Raw genomic sequence first — 24,513 nt, 5'->3', positions numbered from 1 at the left:
AGATTAAAAGCTGTTCTGTCCACACATTTTTATAACAAACATATCAACATTTGCTATGAAAAGTGAAGTTATTCTGGATTGGTCCCTCTAACAAATTACAAAAACCAGAATTTCTCATTGGAAGCATTTCTATACACTAAATATCTGCATGTGCATAGTTATGCATATACGTGTGTGTGTGTGTGTGTGTGTGTGTGTGTGTGTGTGTGTGTGTGTGTGTAGGTACAAATGCATGAAAGTCAGAAGACAACTTTCAGGAGTGAGGTCTGTTTTCCACCTTGTTCATTCATCCTCTCTCTTTTTTTTCTGTGATGTTTAGCTTGCTTCAGGCTCTGAGCCCAAAAGGATATTTCCCAGTCCCACCTCCTATCTTGAAACAGGAATGCTGGAATTACAGATGTTCACCATTGCATCTGGCTTCTCATATGGGCTCTGGGGAGCAAACTCAGATTATGAAGTTTTGTGGCTAGCGTGTTTACCCACTGAGCCATTCTCCAGACCATTGAGGGCCAATTTTAAATCAAAGTCTGAGACAATTCCTTTGGGTCTTAGAATGTGTAATTCTTTATGCATTCTACAAATCAAGAAGTATTCAAAGTTGTTGATCTGGGATATCAGTAAGAGCAGATAAGAAATATTTGTCTAGATCTATTCTTTTCTATCTGTAAATGTGTTTCACAGGAAAATCAGAACATGCACACATTAATTACCTACTAATATCTGAAGGTTTGTGCAAAATGATATAACATCCCTGTGCTGCTCATGCTACCCCAATTTGTGGCAGTAGGGCTGACTGTCCCATCTGTTTCATGGGTGGTAACATAGAGGAGTTAGTGAGTAACACAGCTAACCCAAAGTCACTATCAGTCATCATAACAATGAATCTGTATGGAATGAAATGAGGCTCCTTTATCCATCATAGTCGCTATTCTATAAATATCTGTGGTTTGATTTTCAGTCCCAACAATATAAAATTTATCTTAAAGTCTGATCTGTAATTCTAAGTTGACCTGGAATTGAACTCTGACCTGTCATCCAGTTCTAAGCTCCCTATGTTCTGTTACATTCAAGCTATCTGTGGAGCACACTCCTGTTTTTGTATAATACAATTACACTGTTTCTACCACTTCTGGGACCTTACTTCTGCAACTTATTTCAATATCAGAAAACAGGATTTTCTCATGCACTGCCATTGAATTAACTATGTGGTTTCATAAAATATCCAATTCCTTTGACAGGGGTATAATCTTGTGAGGCAAACCTGATCAATAGAAAGTAAGGTGAGCCAGGCAGTGGTGGCACACACCTTTAATCCCAGTGCTTGGGAGGCAGAGGAAGGTGGATCTCTGTGAGTTCGAGGCCAGCCTGGTCTACAGAGTGAGATCCAGGACAGCCAGGGCTATTACTCAGAGAGACCCTGTCTCAAAAAAAACCAGAAAAAAAAGGAAGGTGATGTCTGAGACCCAATTTCCTTGAATCTCCTTGCAGTCTTAAAAAGGAATGCAAACAGAGAGTCCCTTAATTTTTATACTTTTTTGAGTATTGTGAAGCCACCAAATGTTACTGACCCAAATCACACAAAGTTGTTACTTGGCCAGTCTGAAGGCATATTCTAGAATCCCTTTGTGTGAACTGATAAATCATAGATTGAAATCTGGTTTTTCAGCCTTTATTTGGATGAGTCTATGCAAAATGCAGACAAACTGCTTAACAAATGGTCAATGGACACTCGGTGATTGGAAAATATCTTGGTGCTATGGCTTTTGTATATCTAATAGAGTATTGCCACTTGGGGGAGTTTGTATATATCGTTCTTTCCTCGGTTCACAAAAGTGAATAATTCCTGAAGAAATAAAATAAATTGTTAGCATGAAAGAAATTAACAAAGGAAATGTCAAATGGGTAACTAAAGAGAAGTTTACATCAGTTGTTTATTACAGAATGCTGTGAGTCATTATAGGATCTACATAATAAAAGATGCATGTTTGCCTGAGATTTTGTTCAAATTGTAACATATGTTTCCATACAGAATGTTGAAAATTTATGATTGAACAAAGCATTTACGGTGATCACCAAACACGTTTACAGGGAAAAAAATGGAAAAATGCTCTTGAGGACTAATCAAAGCAAGATGGCCTTGATCTTGCTGCATTTACTTCCTTCCAAATACCAACTGGAGCTCCCTTGTTTTAGTAACTTTGGACTCTCAGGGAGAAGATGAACAAAGCAACCCCAGATTTGTGGATCTAGCGGATCTTGACAGGTTGCTGTGCACAGCATGATTGATTAGCAGGATGGGCATAGAATTGAAAAGCAGGATGAAATCTTGCCAACCTGTGGGAAATGAAGGCTCTATTAATGTTTTAATTAAGTTTTGAATACAATGAGCTGATTTTTGCTTTTTAGAGTTTGTTCATCACTTTGATAAATTTAAAACATTCAGCAAAAAAGACATAAAATTTGTTTAGTGTATAATCATCAAGTCTGCCCCATGGCTTATAGGACAAATACATTGCATTTTTCTTTGAGTTAGCTAAGCAATTTGATTATATTCCTTCCTTTATTGTAGAAAAGGAGTCCTTTAATTTCTTGCCCTAATATTCTTAAATTTTTATTATTTTTTCACTGATGGTGACATGACTTTGAATAAGTTAAGTCCTTGAGCTTCATTTAATGCATTTTCAAAATGGGATAATGTTACCTATATGTGAGCATAATTGTTTTTAAATTGCTACAGACCTGAGTTACCTCTTCACAGCAGGCCTCAAATCTGGTCAGAGTCCTGGTCAACCCACATGACTAGGCAAGTCAGAGACCCAAGAGGGGACCATATTCCTGTTGTTTTGTAAAGTGTAAATTTTGTTAACTGCCTTCTGAATATTTATGTTTATACGAGTAAATTAGTGTTGCTTTCAACCTTGGTCATTTGCAGTGAGATGCAGTTAGTGCAGAGACTCAGACGTGACCAAAGCGCTTATACTAAAACGATTGCTGATGGTCAAGCCCTAAATGGGATCTTGTGTAGCAGCTCCCATCCCCAAAGCTCAAGGAACTTCACAGAAAGGTTGTAGAAAGAATGTAGTAGCCAGGGCATAGGCAGCAGTGTGGTGAAGCACTGTTGTCGAGACATGACACAGCATTAAACTTTTACATTTATGAATTCACTTACTGTGGGGAGGGGATGAAGTTGTGAGTGAGTGTATATTATTCACATGAACATGGCCATGTCGAGGACCCTAATGCCATGGACCTATGGAAATAGCAAAGCCTTCCCTAGGTGAGGCTCAGAGCCATGGCAAAGCCTTCCCCTAGACCATGTCCACAAACAATGGACATTTAGCTGAAACTAGTGTATGCAGAAGCTATCACGAATGCTTCCTCTCCCTTATATCCATAATAGGAGATTGCTCCCTTACAGAGACCTTTACTGAGATCAGCTAACTGCCTCCTCTTTATGCTCCATACAATACTAGTGAGTTTCCAGGTGGGTGCTGGTGCAGCTCCATCAGAGGGCATGGCTCATCTTGTTCCCAGCTCATCTGGACATGTGTCTGTCTTTTATTTATTCTCTCATAGCCCCAGTGAAGTCAAGTCCTAAGCAGTACAGATCAGGCCAACACATCGAGCCTGTGAGTACCTATAAAAAAAACCTGTACAAGTTTGGGCCTGTCAATCTTCTGTCATGCGTGGGAGAGTGGGAGAAATATTCATGAGGCCCCATTCCTTTCTGAGGGTCTGTAGGCAGTTAATGGTTTCTGGGGGAGGGCCTGCCGTTTTCTTTAGTGTTATAGTCACTGATATATTGCCTGTGCTCTGGTAAATGACCTCAGTTTGTCCAGTTCGTGCAAACAATCATAATATAAATCAGCTAGTCAATACTATTCTAGTTTACTGTCCATTGCTGAGGTAAAATGTTGACAAAAATAAACTTGGGGAAAGAACATGCTTATTTCCTTTTACAGCCAACAACTCATCATCAAGGGAAGACGGAGTGGAAGCGCAAGGCGGGAACTTGGAGGCAGAACCCGAAGCAGAGACCACAGAGGACTACTGCTTTCTGACTGACCCGAAGCAGAGACCACGGAGGACTACTGCTTTCTGAATGACCCACTCCCTCCGGCTTACTCAGATACCTCTGTTTTATACAGCATAAGCTCACTGATACCGCCCACAGTGGGACTGGCCCTCTTTCATCAATTAGCAATCAATGAAATGTCCAGAGACAGATCCACAAGCCCATCTGGGAGTGGAAGCAATGCCTCGGTTGAGACCCCCTCGTCCCAGATGTATCCCGTAGACAAACAAGGCTAGTTATTACTCTCTCTCTGTCTCTCTGTCTCTCTCTGTCTCTGTCTCTCTGTCTCTCTGTCTCTCTGTCTCTCTGTCTCTCTCTCTCACACACACACACACACACACACACACACACACACAGAGAGAGAGAGAGAGAGAGAGAGAGAGAGAGAGAGAGAGAGAGAGAGAGAGAGAGAGAGAGAGGCTCAAAGACATTGATTCAAGTAGAAGGGGGACTTGGAAAGAAGAAGGCTTATACTGGGAAAAGTGATGAGGAGAAGCATAATGAAGAGTATGGGAGGGGCACATTAAGTATACGAATGTACAAAATTGCTACATTCTAATTAAAAAGAAAAGCTGTATTTCATTGTGTTTGGAAAAATGTGAAATTGACTATGCAAGATTTTTTTAATCTGATAAATTGATTATATGCTCTATCGTATTGATGCGCTTCATGGAAGCCAGAAGAAATACACCTTACATGGCTGCGGTACGAAGAAGACTTCCAGAAGTGAATGTTATAAACATGAAGAAAACTGTCACAAATGAGAACGAACACATGTGAAGTGAAATAGCTCATAACATGAAGAGTGTATGAAAAATGAAAGATATTTATATGGTTGGAGCTAAGTTTCTAAGTTATTTTTGTAGCAGATTATAGTCCAACATCCTCTTTTTAAAAATAAATATCAGCTTGTAGGTCCTGGTGGTTCAGAGGAATTACAGACAATGACTTAAGGACATTATGATCAATGAAAATCATGAAGCAACACCATAAAAACATATCTACTCAACCCAAGAATGATACTAAATGACAATAGAAATGCAATTGTCTTGTGTGGAGTAGATCGAGTGATCTTAAAAACAGTGTGAGTGGCTGCCATATCTCTGTGAGTTCGAGGCAGCCTGGTCTACAGAGTGAGTTCCAGGACAGCCAAAGCTACACAGAAAAACTCCGTCTTGAAAAACAAAACAAAGCAAAACAAAACAAAAACAAGAAAACAAAAAAAAGTAATTTAAAAATAGTGAACTTCTTTTAAAAATAATAGTAAATTTCTTTTTAGTTGTAACATACAATGTTAATTTCTATGGCAAATTATATGATAATGAGAAGCAAAGTGAGTGGGTGGTACATTCCTGCAGTCCCACTATGCAGGAAGCTAAGGACAGAGGATGGTAAATTTGAGATCAGCCTTGTAGACATAGTGCAGCTGTGTCTGAGAGGAAAGAGAGAGAGAGGTGCTCAACTTCGACTCTCAGTGAATGTGAAAAACCTGTAGCAAAACTGGAGTCAATGAAATTATCCTTTAATTATATAAACTGGTACAAGCAATGCCAACCCTCCCGTAAGCACCACATTGAGCTGTACCTTTTACTGGAGTCCAGGAAGGAGCAGAGATACCAAGTGAGAATACACTGTTGTGCAAAATGGGATCGATGAGAGCATTCTGTTCCTCCTGTGCAATGGATCACCATGGGGACTAAGGACGGGGCAAACTAGGGCCCTATGGGTGTCACTTCCGTTTTTTATACAACATGTGAAATGAAAACGTAGTCAAGGAACAAGAGCACGATCACACTCCCTTTACTGTTTTCATGGGAAACCAACATTTCTAGACAGGCTTTGTGTCTCCTAAGAACAACGTATTATGAAATAAAAAAGTGCTCATTTAAATTTTGCCAAGCTTGTTTGGTTATATATGATAAACTGTTATGGGATTTTATTTCCATGACTCATTAATGAAAAAGAAAACAGTAAGATACTGTTCAAGTACAGAAAACATGCTGGGGAAGTGTTGTGTAAAATCATGGTGCTCTCACATGATTTTTAAATGAAGGAATCAAAAATGATTGAATTTGACTTTTAAACAAAAAAGAAAGAGAAAGGAAAAAGGAAAAGAAAGAATAATTATTGATATATAAAATGCTTATCTGTTTCTTTGCTTTGCAGGAAGGGCTTTCCCCTGATCTTGTCTCTTTATCATCTAATGATGATTTCTGAACTGTAGGTATGTATACATATATACATACATACATACATACATACATACATACATATATGTATGTACCAATGTGTGTGTGTGTGTGTGTGTGTGTGTGCATGCATGCGCGTGCTCGTGTGCTTATCTGTGTTGACTGAACTACTAATTTGGATAACTGTACATGCAAACCAATTCTTTTCTTGAGAACCTTGTTGTTGATTTGAATAAAAACAATTTTAATTAAATGTTTGGCAAACTGATAATGATTATATCATATATTGCTGAAATACAAATAAATGTTAGATTTAGCATGTGCTGTTAACATTAAAGATAATTTTTCAATGATTTTTAAGTTATTGTACAAAGTTATAATAACAAAAGCCCCCCCCCATTGTCTATTTAACAAAACTCTATACGAAGAGAAATAATTATTTTTATTCCTATGGCCAAAACTATGACTAATTTGTCAAAGTGATATTATGGTTAAAAATAATTAACACTTCATTCAACTTAATAATCAAACAGACCACATTGTTGGATATTATCTCAATAGCTCCCATCCTAAATAATTTATTAAGTGACAATGATAGACGAGGAGGGAAACCAGATGCAATGTTCAAGACGTGTGTGCTGCGAGGAATCCAGAGAGCTTGTTCTCTATGCTTCCCCTGTAGTTACTGTGAACATCCTTTGCCATAAATCACACTTTACCTGCAGTATATCATCATCATTGTCATCCAAAGACAGTTAGAATCTACCAAACTATAAATTACTGCTCAAGAGAAAGTTAGCCACACTGAAAACTATCTTCATATTTCTGAGCTTCTGATGAAAAATTAACCAGATTGTACATGGTTTGAATATTTATTAGGCATTGGAGTGAATGGGTATCAATCTTCTGTCTTCATTTCTAAAGTGCAGATAAATTACTTGCTAGGTGCCTCCTACATTTAAGGAACTTTATTGAGAACAGATTTAATTTCTTTATGCCCTCAATATGAATTGTGAGAATAATAGGTATACAGTTTTTCTTTAAAGGGCATTCAAGAACAAAACAAAACAACAATCATGTAAATCTTTAATTCATTCAATAAATTAAAATCTATTGATTCATTAGGGAAAATATGTTTACTTGATCTTCAGAATTTAACATTTCTCCCTGGAAAGCATTTTTGAGTTCAATGCATAGATTATGTCTTCACTGTGCTTACCAGAGAGTACTGTGAATATAAGTATTGCTCATTTAATTCATGAAAATCCTTAAGACAGTGGGAAAAGATCTTTAGATTTTGCTTTTCAGACTCAAGGCAAATGCTATCTGGATTCCAGCCAGTATTTAATGAATGAATACAATGAAACAAAGATAAACAATATGCCCATTTTGATTCATTCACTCTGAACAAGTTTGTGACTAATACTGAGATTCATTTAAAGGAAACTCTTTATTTTGACCAATTTTAAATATCTAATAGAACTTGTTACTGAATTTTAATTTTAAAACATGCAGCAGGTGTGAATGTACCTGTGGCTTTTATTAAAACATATCCTTGTTTTGAATTCATTAGATAATGACTCACAAGAATCTAATGGAAACACACAGCTTCAAAATAAAACACTGTATCTTCTTATCTATTCTTACCTTGATAGCAATTTTACAATGACTTAAAAGTTATGTGGATAAAAAGCCAATAATCAGGACATATATGGAGGTTTCTGCCTGCAATCCTATCACTAGGAAGGTTGTAGGATGAATGTGAGTTCAAGGCCTGCCTTGGTTATAAACAATAAGAGATAATAATAGTAGTCAGAGGTCAAGACATGAGGCTATATATATAAGCTTATAAAATTGGGTTCTAATAGAACCATAATAAATTTTGCAAAGACCTTATTAATGCAGTGTGGGAAAACTAGCTGTTTCAATAAATAGCCATGGGAATGTTAGGTATTAACACATGAAACGTTGATATTAATCATAGGCTCTGATAGAAGAGTTGAACTATAAAGCTTGAGAAGTCAAAAGAAAGAGGAGATAAAAAGTGACTCTGAAGCCCGGTGATGGTGGCACATACCTTTAATCCCAGCACTTGCAAGGTGGAGGCAGGCAGATCTCTGTGAGTTCGAGGCCAGCCTGGGCTACAGATGAAGTTCCAGGACAAACTCCAAAGCCACACAGCAAAATCTTGTCTCGAAAAACAAAAACAAAACCCAAAACAAAAATAAGTGACTCTGCATTAGGTAAATATTTTTAAATAGAAATCCCCCAAAGCTATAAATTACATGAGAAAATACATTATTCTTTACCTGCGCAAAAACGGCACTAATTTGTAACGTGATGGAGAGTGAAGGAACAAGACAAGTCACAGATCAGAAAAAATACTTGTGAGACATACATCTGATATTAGACTTGCATATGAGGTATATGAAAAATTATTACAGCTCAAAAGGAAAGCATGTCTGCGCCAGGCAGTGGTGGCCCACATCTTTAATCACAGTACTCAAGAGGCAAAGGAAGGCAGATCTCTGTGAGTTCATGGCCAGCCTGGTCTACAGAGTAAGCTCTAGGTCAACTAGGACTATATAGTGAAATCATTTCTAGAAAACAAACAAACAAACAAAACCCTAAAAAACAAAAAACAAAAAATAAAAGAAAAAAATATTTGAACAACCACTTTTTTTTTTAACCAGAGAAACAATCAAATGACAAAAATCATTTAAAAATATGCTTTCTCAATATATCTCTTACAGCTGGGCAGTGGTTACTGACTCCTTTAATCCCAACACTTGGGAGGCAGAGGCAGGTGGATCTCTGTGAGTTCATGGCAAGCCTGGTCTACAGATTGAGTTCCAGGACAAGTTTTAAAGCTGTGTAGCAAAACCCTGTCTTGAAAAAAACAAAAAAAAATGCAAACAAACAAAATATATAACAAGATTCATTGCTCTCCCTCTCCATTCCTCCCCAAACTCTGCCATCTGGAACCACCTCCCATCCCCTCTCCTTTACTCATCCCTCCCAGTTTACCCAGGAGGTAAACTTTCAACTTCCTGGAGTGATCCATGTGTGTCCCTCTTAGGGTTCTCCTCTTTACCTAGCTTCTGTGGGGTTGTGGATTGTAGCCTGGTTATCCTTTGATAAGATACAAGAGGTTACTCCATTTTTTTGTTTGTCTATTGAGATTTGTTTTGTTACTGAGTGTGTGGTCAATTTTGGAGAAGGTTCTGTGAGGTGCTGAGAAGAATGTATATTCTTTTGTATTTGGGTAAAATGTTCTATAGATGTCTGGTAGGTCCATTTGAGTCATAACATCTGTTAGTTCCCTTATTTCTCTGCTAATTTTCTGCCTGGCAGACCTGTCCAGTGGTGAGAGAGAGGTGTTGAAGTCTCCCACTATTGGTGTGTGAGGTTTGATGTGTGATTTAAGCTTTAGTAATGTTTCTTTTACAAATGTAAATGCCCTTGTATTTGGGGCATGAATGTTCAGAATTGAGACTTCATCTTGATGGATTTTTCCTGTGATGAATATGAAATGACCTTATCCATCTTTTTTGATTAATTTTAGTTGGAAGTCTATTTTGTTAGACATTAGGATGGCTATACCAGCTTGTTTCTTATCCCCAGGAACTCACAAGGCAGTCCCTAGCTAAGACCCATAGTAATGGTGGAGTGGGTACTTGAACTAGCTTTCCCCTGAGCTCAGATTGGTATCTACCCTGATTATCATCATAGAACCTACATTCAGATGGAAGCAAATGCAGAGATCCACAGCCAAGCATGTAACCAAGCTCCTGGAATTCAGTTGGAGAGGAGGAAGGATTATAGGAGTAAGGGGATTCAGGATCATGATGGGAAAAAAACCACAGAGATAGGTGACCCGAGCTAGTAGGAGCTCATGGACTGACAGCTGGGGAGCCCGCATGGGACCATACTAGGCCCTCTGGATGTGGTTGACAGTTGTGTGGAGTGAGGTGTTTGTGGGTGCCCTGGCAGTGGGACCAGGATTTATCCTGGGTACAGGAACTGGCTTTTTAGCACCCATTCCCTATGGTGCAATGCCTTACTCAACTGTGATGTAGAGGCATGTGGCTTGGTCTGGCCCCAACTTGATATGCCAGCCTGTGTTGATTACCCAAGGGAGGCCTTACTCCCATGAGGAGGAGGTGGGGTTGGATCCGGGGGAGAAGCGGGGAGCGGAAGAAAGAGAGGGAGAGGAAACAGGGGTTGGTATGTAAAATGAAAAAAATATATATAATAAAAAAGGAAAAAAAATTACAAGTGAAAAGGGTATTAAGGTAAGAGAAAGAAAAAAAAGAATCCAATTAACAAATGTAAGTAAAAGTCTTGTGTGGTATGAGGAAGGCTAATATTTTTAAAGGGCAATGCCCAATGCCCCTTACAATTAGGAGCAACTAAAAATCTTTCATATTCAGAATGCTGAAAGCAGGAGAAATGGCCTTCTCCAGGGAAGAACATACCAAGTCCAATACCAAATGACCAGCCCTGAAAATAAACATACAAGTAGCATTATACAGACTAAGCAAGTTGTACTTAATCTTGTATATAATATACATATATGCATATAACATATTTTTATGAAAAAAAGAGGATATAAATATGAATAGAGCATGGAGGGGTATATAAGAAGGTTTCAGGGGAAGGAAAGGGAAGGGAAACATGATGTAATTATGTTACAACCTCAAAATTAAAAGAAATAATTAGAAGAGTAGTTTATAACCCTTCCATACTACTCTTAGTTCTTTCTTAGAGAAATGAAAATACGTGTTGACACAGAGGCCTGCATGGAAATGATCTTACCATATTTGTTGTTAGTAGTTAAAAAAAAACCATGCAAATACTCTTTAGACAAATTTTAGTATATTCATTTAATAGAATATTATTCAGCTGAAACGAAGATCATTTTCATATTAAAGAGGGATTGTTGTCCTAGCTTGTCCTCTTGGAATTTGAGAGCTGAGATCAGGAGTATCGAAAGTTCAAGATCATCCTCAGCTACCCAGTGAATTATGGGCCAGCTTGGGCTACTGGATAGGCCATCTCAAGAAAATAAACACCTTATTAATTTCTTAATATATCTAACAGCACAAATAAATCAGCCAAAAATTGTTAAGTAGAGGAAAGCAAAATACTGCATATTACATGATAATGGATATTCATCCTAGAAAAGTCAAACTTTATAGGGACAGAATATAGAAGAATGGTTTGTCAAGAATTTAAGATGGGAGCAGGAAATTGACTGAGAAAATTAAAAAAAAATGATAAGACAAGGAAAATGCTGTCAAAATGCGTTGTTAAAAAAATATATTTACTGTAGCTCAAAAAGTTGACTTTTTCTTTGAATCCATTGTGCTTTGTTTGGCTTGAGTTGTTTATGTTGGATAATAGGAGCGTGCAGGGTGGTGATATTCTGCTATGAACTCCAGGAGTGGTGTGCCAGTGATCAGGTAGTTGGAGGGCCTACTCATCACCACCTCTGCTGGCTGCCTGATTAAGGTTTTTCACACATTTCCTTCAGATTATAGCAAGTTCTAATGGAGGAAAACTGAAGGAGCCTTAGGACGTTGTCTTGCATTGTGAAAATGGGACTGAAGGGTCACTTGACACAATTGACTTAGCCCACTGTGAAGTAAAGTGGCCACCAATGTGTTCTAGGAAGTACCATGCCTAAGGATGCAAATGCTGTCACTGCTTTTGTTCTTTTTTTTTTTTTAATTTTTATTTTGCAATACAATTAAGTTCTACATACAGGCACAGATTCCCTTGTTCTCCCCCCTCCCGCCCCCCTCATCTTCCCCCCAGCCTGCCCCCCATTCCAATCTCCTCCAGGGCAAAGCCTTCCCCACAGACTGAGATCAACCTGGTAGACTCAGTCCAGGCAGGTCCAGTTCCCTCCTCCCAGGCCGAGCCAAGCGACCCTGCATAGGCCCCAGGTTTCAAACAGCCTACTCATGCAATGAGCACAGGACCCGGTGCCACTGCCTGGATGCCTCCCAAACAGATCAGGCCAATCAACTGTCTCACCCACTCAGAGGGCCTGATCCAGTTGGTGACCCCTCAGCCATTGGTTCATTTTGACAGCATTTTCTTTGTCTTATCAGCACCTGGAACAAGGCAGGTTCTCATTACCAGTAGCTCACCCTCAACTCTGCCTCTGCTCCTGAAGGATCTGATAAACAGATAGTCACTGTAACAACACTCTAGGGAGCAAGACACATGATTTTTGATGGAGAAAACTGTTGAATATTAACTAGCAGTGCTCAGTGAGACAATAGTTAAGAAACTTGCCCTGGAAAATACCCTACAGGAAACCTGCTCCTGGAGAAGGAAACGCTCGAGCTTGACCAAGGAGGCTTCTCTTGTTACAGTCTAGGCTTTCAGTGAACTCCTCATCATTAAGGTCCTGTCATTATTTCCCAATTTAAATGTCCCTCTTTACATTTTAATAAACTCAGAAAAAAAAATGTTTCTTTGGTATACTTCAGCCTAGAATTAGCAAGCTGATTTGAAGTCTATGAAGCTCTGGGCTTTACACTTCCAAAGAATTTAAGGTTTTCTGATTTATTTTACAAATTATTGTTGTATCTTGTTCTGATTTCTCAAGAACTCATGAAACTCATTGTATGTAAAGATAAAATTGATTTTTAATCTACATAATAAAGCAGTTCTTCTGTTCAAACAGCAAAAAAAAATGATTTGTGTAAGATAGTATTTCTATATCCTATATAACTGTGTTTTAGAACCAAATACATCTGTCAAAACTTGAAACTATATAAATAAAATATCAGACACACAATATCATCATTAGCAGCATATCCTTAGCTGGCATAATGAACTTGGTCCAGCTACCTACCCTATAGTAGTGAAATATATCCCCACCCTGATCCTCCTTATATGGCTTAACCTTTAATTAATTTCAGAGTACTTACAAGTTTATACTATTAATTTACTCATTTATTTGATTTGTAAACCACATCTTCTGCTAGAATTGATCTTTTAACACAAATACAAGTAGATGGTACCTAGCTTCTCCATATATGGTAGACTGACTATTGTAAAAATCAGTCTTTCTTTATGATTTTACCACAAACCCAAGAGACAAGTCTAGGTCCTTATCACAACTTACTTTTGAGGGAAATAAACATTTATTCATTTTTTTCAGATCAGTAAAATATGGCTCATAAACAAATCTGGTCTGAACACCCTGTGCATAGGACACTAAAGGTAAAAATGCCTCTGCTACATTTTTAATTATCATAATAAATAAAGAAAGATGACACAGAGGAGAAGAAAGAATATATGACAGATAATGGATGAGATAAAAAAAATCCTGAAATATTTAGTTTTCTTATAAGAAAAACAATATGTTAACTCCTGACCAAATGATTTCCAAGGGACAATGGACCTAGCCCATCACAGACACACAAGTAATATATTTATTTGTTTCTTATTTACTCCACTTATACATTATACTCCACTTATAGCAAGTGCACAGAATACTCAGAATCATACAGAGAAAGCAGAATGGTGCTTACTCCAGGCTGAAGGGAGAGAAAAATTGTTCTATGGTTAAAGTTTCAACTTGGTAAGTTGAGAAGAATTCTGAAGGTGGGTGGTGGAGATAGTTGACCAGCAATAGGAGTTTCTTTAGGGTCCAGGAATAGTATAGTAACAATGGTTAAGGAAATAAATTTTATGGATGTATATTTAGCTACAAAAGCTTTTGGAAAATTTTTCCAAAGCAGCATGGCTACCATGACAATAAAGAGAAGGGAAAAAAAAGGAGATCTTAAATGTCCACATGTATTAAATCTCTACAAAGAAACATCCGGTAGCATGATATCTGATAATGGCCTTTAGAGGAAATTGCTTATTAGTGACTTAAAGGGAGCCATGACATCTCTTGAATTACTTGCATTGTATCCTCTTGCACCTGGGTTTTCTTTGGAGGTCACCCTCCCCAACATTATCCAGAGTTGACCCTGTTGAGCTCCAGAGCTCTGATGAGCTCATTGCCTAAGGTGGTGTAGGTTTTAAGACTACATTGCAAAGGAGTTGAGCTGTCACAGAAGAAAGTGCTGGAGTGTATTTATGTCTTCATGTAATCCATACATTTCTACTTTATGAACTTAAATTTCTCCAGGGAGTAACACAAATTCACATAATGTTCCTATGTGTTACAATTTGTATTTTGATCTCTGCTTTAGCTGACAGAGGTTTTAATAATAACCAGAATACTCCCCAGTGAATGTACACATATAGACATTGAAAAAAAATTACCATAGTAATTCAAGTTAAGTATATAATTTCTTACTCCGAATTATTTTTTATTTCATTTGCTCTTATTATCACTGAAAAAATGAGTTTTCAATTTTTAAGTGTACTAGCTCTGGCCTTCCTGTGGCTTGATTTTAGATGAGTCACCAATGAGTTGCCACCTTGAATATTCTTGATTAATTCTCCACAGGCATGAACAATACAAAGGATATTCTTTTAATACACTAATATACACAATATGCAATAATAATTTATGTAATAATAGGATAACTTTCAATATCATTCTAATAGAGAGGTAAAGAACTTAGTGCAAATCAGATTGATAGGGGAGTTTGTAAGTAGAGCACCACACTGAGAGCAGCAAGAATTGTTCCAAGAATGCCCAATGAGCCCAGCAGATTATATGGAATAAACATGGGAGGGAGAATTGTATGAGTTGAATGCTTTGGCTCTGGGAATCAAAGCTCTCATGGAGTAGGTGGTGAAGGCTATTCTCAAGCTCTCATCACCATCAGAAGTTCCTGCAGGATCTACACCAACATTCACTGGTTCCTACAGGCTTTGCATCACCATCACATGCGGACACGGCCACATAATGTGTTGAACAAACCAGGGGGTAGTAAGGTCAGCTATATGATCACTGTAAGTGGTGATCATCTAGAATTCTTGAAAAGTAAAGTCCTTCCTGGGGTGAATGCTCATATTAACGTTTAGTTCCTATGCTTAATAACAAAGTCAACTTAGTGTTTCCACATCTCCTCTTGCTGTTAGCTAGAGATTCAGCTAGTGACTGAGGTGACCAGATACCCTTAGACATTTTCATAGCAACTCTGCTCATTTTCTCCCCAGGGATTTGTCTACTACATTCCTCAAGATTACATTTATATTTCCTAGTGACTAAATCATAGTGCATTTGAGGGTACATCTGTTTATATTTTGCTTGTTTTAAGAAAGTGAGTTGATTTAGTTTAGTTTTCTTTTTGAGGTTAGCTTAGTCTGGCTAGCTTTGTCACTGTTAATGACTAAGTATAGAAATAAGTTGCACTTCTGCCGCTAGGTAGAAGATGATCGATCTAGTGAAATAAACCTTCAAATAGTCCATTGAAACTGAAAAATAAAACTTTGCAGACACTAAAATATGTTAATATAAATATTTAATTCCTACAAAGGCAAGATGGAAATATTCATGTAGTGTTAATGAAGAACTGGTTCCTAAGCATCTCTGTGAATACTGAAACTTTGAGCAGACAGTAGAACGATGTTCATAGATATATGGGAAATATGTCTGACATGAAAGAAATTACAAAATGGAACAAAGACCATGTTGAAGGAAAAGAAATTAACCATGTGATATGAGAACACAGATGACTTTGAAAAGGTAGATTCGTGGCAAGACTGTTTAGGATAGTGTAAGATTTTATAGATTTTATTTAGTGGGGAGTTATTAAAATTTTAGAAAATTCCTTCAATAAACGGCATCTGGCAAAAAAAAAAAAGAACTGAAAAAATCTGCTTAAAGCCAATGAAAAGCAATTAAATCACCACCACCTCCAAACAAGTTATATTTAAAAAAAATTTAGAAAATTGGAAAAAGTTGACTTGATATCTTAAATATTTAAACCTCAGTGATGTGTGGTTCAATGTTTAACAACATGCTACCAGGAAGATAAGGGGCAGGGTCAGTGGAGAATAATCAATGTGAAAATGTGCTCAGCATAGCCGAATACAAGCTACCAGTGTAGAACTAGGGATTTTGATGTTGGGAAGAGATGCTCCTTTTGGCTGTCTGCAACTGTAAGAAAAAATGCAACGTCTCCTTGGGTATTTTTACTTCCTTAGAATTTGCAAGGTTCTTTATCTTATTCTGACACTTACGCAGCATAGTACCACTGTTCTTCCTTGGTCCTTGTTCTAAGTCCTATTTTCCTGATTTGTGCTTTTCAATATAGCAGACCACCAACAATTTTTGCTTCTTGACCACTATGGAAGTGATCTGAATATTTAATTTTCCTTAACTTTAATTCATTGAGTTTTAAATTGTTTTATTTATTTATTTATTTATTTATTTATTTATTTATTTATTTATTTATTTATTTATTTATTCTGTGTGTGTGTGTGTGTGTGTGTGTGTGTGTGTACATGTCCATGTATGTTACTGCACATGTGTGACACAGGCACGTGTATACCACAGTACATGTGCAGAGATCAGAAGAAAACTCTATGGAGTCATTGTTTCCTGCCTCCTTGTGGGATCTAAGGGCTGAACTTCGAAGCACTGTCACCCCTGAGTTACCTAGGTGGTACTTAGTGAATTTTTAAAACATGAAATATGACCATTGTAAAAAGTTGGAGTTAGTAGCAATCAACTCAGCTAGGCAAATGCTTTCTTTTCAACTGTAAGTTTTATGAACTCTGAAGATCAATTATTTCCAGTGAAAATGTAGAGTTGAAATTGAAATATGTTGTGTGTAGAAAAGCCACACTGGACATGTAAGATGTAGCATGAACAAAAGAAGGCCCATCATCTGGAAATGAGTGTTTCAAAAAATTGATAAATTGTTGAAATGTCTGTAGCTGGAGCATTTCTGTGTCCACCCAGCTCCCACAGCCACTCAGACCCAATTAAACACACAGAGACTTATATTACTTATAAACTCTATGGCCGTGGCAGGCTTCTTGTTATCTAGTTCTTACATCTTAAATTAACCCATTTCTATAAATCTATACCTTGCCATGTGACTCATGGCTTAACGATATCCTTACATCTTGTTTCTCATGGCAGTGGCAGCTGGCAGCATCTCCCGCCTCAGCCTTCCACTCCCAGCATTCTCTTCTCTCTTTGTCCCACCTATACTTCCTGCCTGGCTACTGGCCAATCAGCACTTTATTTATTAACCAATCAGAGCAACACATTGACAGCATAAAGAACACCCCACAGCAAATGTTGAATCAAATGTTAATTTTAAATAGGTCAGATATTAGAGTAATATGTATGTCAGTAATTTAGTCTTTGAAAATACAGCTGCTAAATAAAGATATTTATATACATGGATTGAATCTATTTTATTTTATATTTGCATGAATGTTTTTCCTACATGTGTACCTATACACCAGGTATGTGCCTGGTGCCCACCAGAGGCCAGAAGATGTCCTGGAACTGGAGTTACAGATGGCTGTGAACTGCTATGTGAGTGCTACAAATTGAACTGGGGTCCTCTGCAAAAGTAAGCAGTGATCTAATTGCTGAGCCATCTCTCCTGCTCTGGATTGTATTTCTATCAGTGATGATCTCGACTCTGACCCTCAATCCATGATCCACTCACCCCAGCATTGACATTAAAAAATGCAATGTCATAGGGCCATCTGTTAGCCTATAAATATAAGCTTAGCTTTAATAGGTTCCCTGTGAGCACATTAAATCTTGAAAACATTAATTTTGACAAAGGTCACATTGCAGTTTGACACATTCCCCTTCCAGCTATCTTTCCCATTACTGCTCTACCTAAAACACATGGAGCCTTGCTTGGGAGTTGTAAGTGGTACAAGTCCTTCCTTATCAGACATGTACATGGCCTTGCTGTGGTATCTGCACAGGCCCCTTGTTCATCTACCACTTTAGACAGTTATCACTCACGTCTTTGCTGTTCTCTACAAACACTTTTCTGTTTCTGCCACGTCTTTTCCTAGTCTACATGGGAACATATTCTTGTTCAGAACCATTTTCCATACTTTTAAATAGTGTAAAAGGAAAACTGCAAGTCCTTTCATATTGAGGAGCCCTTTATTAGAGCTACTGAATGATTGCTTAGACTTTTGTGGAGTTTTTGTTTGTTTGTTTGTTTATTTTCTAAGACACTTATCCTGTTGTTTGGCAGAACTATTATTTAGCAATTAATGGCTCAGACCCTCTGAAATTACATGTTAACTTACATGTTTGTGACTAGTCATTGTGACAATGATTTTTATCTAATGAAAAGATGACTGTGAAGTTTGTACATACCTACATGGGGAATATTAACGTTTTGTCTGTCTAGTGTGAAATCACTGTCATATCTTCTTTCCTTAATTAAATAAGCTTCTTTTCATTTTTCATTCTCTGAACATTTTTACCAAGGATTTTCTGAAGTTGTGAAAGCTGGTCCACCCCCTGGGCGTTCTCACTGCTCCCAGCCCTTGAATGTCTGTGACTCTCCTGTTTCCTTAAGTGTTTGTTTGTTTTGTTTTGTTTGTTTTCTTTTCTGGAACCTGGGAACTTTAGTTCTTACTTTGTAGCAAATGTGGGCACTAATTCCATCCTGTGTCGGAAATGTATTTCTAATTCGTTTGGCTAATAATTTAATGAGACCTATGTTCCTCACAGTGTGACACTTGAGTCACTCCCGAGGATGGTTTTGTGGCCAGGACATGTGTAGTTGTGATGGCCATGGTAGTAGTTGAGCTTCCTTGGATTGTCTCCTTACTGGATCTTGGCTCACCCCTCTGGCTCCCGGCTCACCCCTCTGGCTCCCGGCTCACCCCTCTGGCTCCTTTGACATCACCACGGCTGATAGATAGCCCACTGATTTCTAGGTTCAGGTTTATCCCCATCAAGTACTTGAACCAGGAGGTGCTCTGTGCTTTGATTTAAATATGGGCCCTCGTGTAGGAAAAGATTTTGAGGTTTGTTCTGAGCTACAGGGTCCTTCTGAAGTGTCTATTCTCTGGTAAATATCTGACTTACACTTCTGCTTGTTCATATGGAGCTACGATCACCCTTCTAATTGCATACTGCCAGAAACACTACGGACTTCAAGAGTGACTTCCAGGGTGAACTTTCTTGTACTCTGTTGTACGGTGATTTCTTTTTGCAGAAGTGGGCACTCCTTTGCTGCTTCGGACTCCTTTTCCTATTGGTAAAATCTCTGAGCCGTGTTTTGAGAGAGGATGTCAAGGACACTGGAGTGTCCTTCTCTTGGAAAGATGTTCTGATTATGAGCAGAGGCAGGCAGGTATACTGACACATACTCTCATATTCCTTATTTACACACGGTCACTGCAACTGAAGGGGGCTGGAATATGACTCCACCTTAGACAGGGGCCACACCGTGTGTATAATGACCTAAGCTCCAATTCAGGAAACTCCCCCAGTCAAGTTTGACCAATCAGCCAAACAGTTTTAGAACCTGACCCTCTAGGGCAGAAGGTCTCAGAGTTACAGGACACAGCTGTTACTGACCATCCTTAACCAAAGCTTGTCTTGGGGCCAACCCAGCCCAATCAACACATGCCTCGTGTAACTGTGCCCCGACTGCCCAATAGAAACTGAGATACTTCGAATTTCCCAAGGCCTCCTTTAAAAGGCCAGCACCTTTGTCCCTGGTTGTCATCACCATTTTGGGTGAATGATTGACCCCTGCAAGCTGGCTGTTTCTGCAGAATAAACTCTTCCTGCTTGTATACTGAGTCTGAAGTCTTCCTTCAGCAATCCTCTGACGCTTATGAAACTTAGATTTTCCTCACAGCTGTGTGCCCCTATGCTCTTAGAACAGTTTCAGAGACTTTAAAACTGTTGATTTTTTAATCTATTTTATTTATTATTATTGTGTGTGGGGACGTGCACATGTATACGATGGGCAGGGAGTTTGTACATGCCACAATACAGTATGAATGTCAGGGGATAACTTTGTGGAGTCGGTTCTCTCTTTTCACCTTCATGTAGGTTTTGGTATCAAACTTCGTTTCATGGTCCCATGAGGTAAACACTTTATCCACTGTGCTGTCTCATTATCCCTTAAATAATTTAATCTTTTTATTTTTTCAAAAGCCATTTTTGTTTGTTTGTTTCCTTGCTTTATAAATCTCATCCTAGCATTCTGGAAACAGATTGCTAACCCTGATTCTGAACTCATCATACTGAACGATGTACTTTAAAAGTAAAAATGTCCTTTCTGATGGTATCCATAAAACTTTATTTTTTTTTTCAATGGCTATGGAAAATCTTGGCCATTAGAAAGGTTCTCTTATTCGCAATTTAAAAAAAATATTTGACACATTTGTTCTTCATGTTTAAAAACCTAGTACCAGGATTATGCTTTGGTATTATGATAAAGCATGCAAAAGTTCCATTATTTTCTGTGTTCTTTTTGCTTATTATTTAATCTTTGGTGTTGCTATGTCAACGCTTATTAAGCCACCTGAACTTTTCTTGTGAAGAGGATATCCTGATTCTTCCTGCAGAATAAAACAATCCTGCTATCTGCTAACTTAACCTTGTTCAAAGTGTAATTGCTTTTATCGTGTACCGTGGTAACAGTATACCTACTTCTGTTTATGCTGATGGCATGCGATGTTAGAGATTATAACACACTGAAGTAACAGTACACCTATGTCTATTTGTGCTGATGCAATGTGATGTTAGAGATAATATTATGGTCATACTGCTTTGGTTACCTTTTAATCCAAGTTTCCAACTTTTGTTGTATTTCATCTATATTGCTATATTTGCCCTTTCTGTGAACTGTCTAAAATAATATTTGGAGGAGTTATAAACACAGGGTTATAAATTCAATTGGATCAGTAGATACCCTCTCTGGGACCTAATTTCCTCATTTATAAAATGATGGAGGTGAACAAGGCCAGAGACCACAGTCTGCTCATCTCTTCCCTAACAAAGTTTTGATATATTATTTTGGCTAAAAAAAAAAATCTTTCTTTAAATTACTTGAACAGATATCTTCTTTTCTCCAAGAATGACAAATAAAAGAAAAGAAGGAGCTGAAGAAGAAAACATTTCAGTTCTAAGTTACACACATATAAAAACCAGTTGAGTCACAAGACTAAAAATGCACACAATAGCAATATTGAACTCTGAATTTTAATTGTATAGCTATCCAGCACAAAACCACGTGCAGCTGATTGACTATTTTGCCACTTACTCTGAGTTTAGAATGATGCTTTCAAACACTCGTATGCAATTGTTTCAATATCCAATCAGTAAATTTATATCTAGAAGAAAGCAGTGAAGTAAGGGCAGGTCACCCCCTACTGTCTGCAGAGGTCATTGTGGAAGCACACATGTCTGCAAAAGGCTGAAGGACTAATCCCCTATTATTAAGAGAATAAAACTTCTTTATAAACTTAGACATTTTAAAAAATTTCTTAATGAGGTGAATATTCTTACCACAGGTAGCTTGCTGGAAAGACACATTTAAAAACTTTAATACATAGATCATATGCTATTTACTGTAAGAAAATGTTTGGGTTAATTGTCAAGTCCTGGTACACAATATTATGGGGAACACAATACCACCACAACTGTAAAAGATGGAACACTTAATCCCTTTAATAACAATTATCTTTCTCCAACCATATAAGGGCCAACTACATATGGTGGGCTGTGATCATCATCATAACCTCATCGTGTTTACGGTGTCCACCTGCAAGGATTTCAGGATTTTACAGGATGGATCTGGATCTTTATAACACTAACAGTTTTGTTTCCATTTTAACACTGTTTTATTTAACTAGCATGGCATAGTAGCTGGACCTCCATTTGAAGCATCTTTTCCAAAAGACCCTCTTAGTTAAGTTTTCTAGTTCAAACAAACGTTATGCTCAGGATTTTAATCATTTGCTTTAACTTTGTAGTAATTTGAGTTTTCATTAAAATTAAGTATCAGATTTGATGGATAATCTTTAAGACTATGTGTTAATCTAATATCTATATCTGTCTAGTATATACATTATTTAGACAAAGAGATGGAAAGATGCCGGAATTCTGAAAAAGTCTGCAGTGACCTCCACAGTTGATAGGCTCCGAGAAATGCAGTCTTTCTTTGGCCTAGAAGTGACTAACAAACTTGATGATCCCACCTTAGACATCATGAGAAAACCAAGATGTAGAGTCCCTGATGTGGGTGAATACAGTGTTTTCCCTCGAATGCTCAAATGGTCCCAGACGAACTTAACTTACAGAATTGTGAACTATACTCCCAATGTGCCCCATTCTGAAGTGGAGAAGGCCTTCAAAAAGGTCTTCAAAGTCTGGTCTGATGTGACACCTCTGAATTTCACCAGAATCCATGATGGAACTGCTGATATCATGATATCTTTTGTAACTAAAGAACATGGTGACTTCTACCCATTTGATGGACCTTCTGGTCTTCTGGCACATGCCTTTCCTCCTGGACCAAATTATGAAGGGGACGACCATTTTGATGATGATGAAACCTGGATGAGCAGCTCCAAAGGCTACAACTTGTTTATTGTTGGTGCCCATGAGCTTGGCCACTCCCTAGGTCTGAACCACTCCAAGGACCCAGAAGCCCTGATGTTTCCCATCTATACCTACAATGGCAAAAGCCATTTCATGCTTCCTGATGATGATGTTCAAGGAATCCAGTCTCTCTATGGTCCATGAGATGAAGACCTCAATCCTAAACATCCCAAAACACCAGAAAAGTGTGACCCAGGCTTATCCCTTGATGCCATTACCAGCCTCCGAGGAGAAACCATGATCTTTAAAGACAGATTCTTCTGGCGTCTGCACCCTCAACAGGTTGAGGCAGAGCTGTTTTTGACAAAATCATTTTGGCTAGAACTTCCCAACCATATGGATGCTGCCTATGAACATACATCCCATGACCTTATGTTCATCTTTAGAGGTAGAAAATTCTGGGCTCTCAATGGTTATGACATTCTGGAAGGTTATCCCAAAAAGATATCTGACCTGGGATTTCCAAAAGAGGTGAAGAGGATAAGTGCTGCTGTGCATCTTGAGGACATGGGCAAGACCTTCTTCTTCTCTGGGAGCCAGGTGTGGAGATATGATGATGACGAAAACTATTCCTGACTCATAGTAGAAGAATTCCCCGGAATTGGTGATAAAGTAGATGCTGTCTATGAGAAAAATGGCTATATCTACTTTTTCAATGGGCCCACACAGTTTGAATACAGTATCTGGAGTAATCACATTGTGTGTGTCATGCCAACAAATTCCTTATTGTGGTGTTAAGCATCTTTTCAAAACTGTTACTTAACTCCTGGAGAGCATTTGGGATGACAATTTCAGATGTGTGGGTGGGGTCGGGAGACAACAGAAAGCTTATTTCTGGGAACAGGCTTCTGTAGCTTAAGTTTTCCTGCCTGGCCCACAGTCAGGACAAATCTCTCTCACCTGCTAGTCCCACAGCCACTCAAACCCAACCAAGCAAACACAGAGACTTATATTGGTTACAAACTGTATGGCCGTGGCAGGCTTCTTGCTAACTGTTCTTACAGCTTAAATTAATGCATTTCCATAAATCTATCCCTTGCCACATGGCTCGTGGCTTACCAGGATCTTCACATGCAGCTTGTCATGGTGGCGGCTGGCAGTGTCTCTCTGACTCAGCCTTCCACTTCCCAGCTTTATTCTCCTCCTTGCCCCGCCTATACTTCCTGCCTAGCCAACGGCCAATCAGTGTTTTATTGATTAATCAGCAACACATTTGCCATACATCCCACAGCAGGCTTCAGTAAGATATCTTTGAGCATGCATTATCTATATGACTATTTGTGGCTGGAATCACATTGAAGAATTTTAAAGTAATGAAATTGAGAACCCCAAGGATCACCTGATTCTTGGGTGCTATGAAAAACAAGATTGATATTTTCTACAGCAAACATGGGATCCATCTGTTGATGAGAGTGAACATAATTATTAACATATTTATAAAAATTCCTAAAAGGAATAAAATAAATTGTATTTATATAACTGTAAATTGTCTTTACAAAAATATATAAACTTACACACGCATGGAAATTTTGGGGAGTGTATGGTAGCCACAGGTGAACATAGATAGAGGGAAGTTCCTGTAAAATACACATTAGCAGACAACTTTCCAAAGGAGTGATTTGGGCTTTGCACTGTGAATATTCAGATTTAAACCCATTTTCACATAAATGCTAAGAAAATATCGAAGTCACTACAGGAAG

At 38.1% G+C, this 24,513-nt stretch overlaps 1 pseudogene; it reads left to right on the top strand.

Moving 5' to 3' along the window:
* The first annotated feature begins 4,735 nt into the window (after positions 1–4,735).
* LOC131922880 (collagenase 3-like) lies at positions 4,736–23,551 on the top strand (annotated as a pseudogene).
* Positions 23,552–24,513: the final 962 nt, after the last annotated feature.

Source organism: Peromyscus eremicus, chromosome 12, assembly GCF_949786415.1.
Source record: "Peromyscus eremicus chromosome 12, PerEre_H2_v1, whole genome shotgun sequence".
In the NCBI taxonomy this organism is placed as follows: Eukaryota; Metazoa; Chordata; class Mammalia; order Rodentia; family Cricetidae; genus Peromyscus; species Peromyscus eremicus.
Note: the sequence above shows the minus strand (reverse complement) of the source record. Positions and strands in the feature narration are given on the sequence as shown.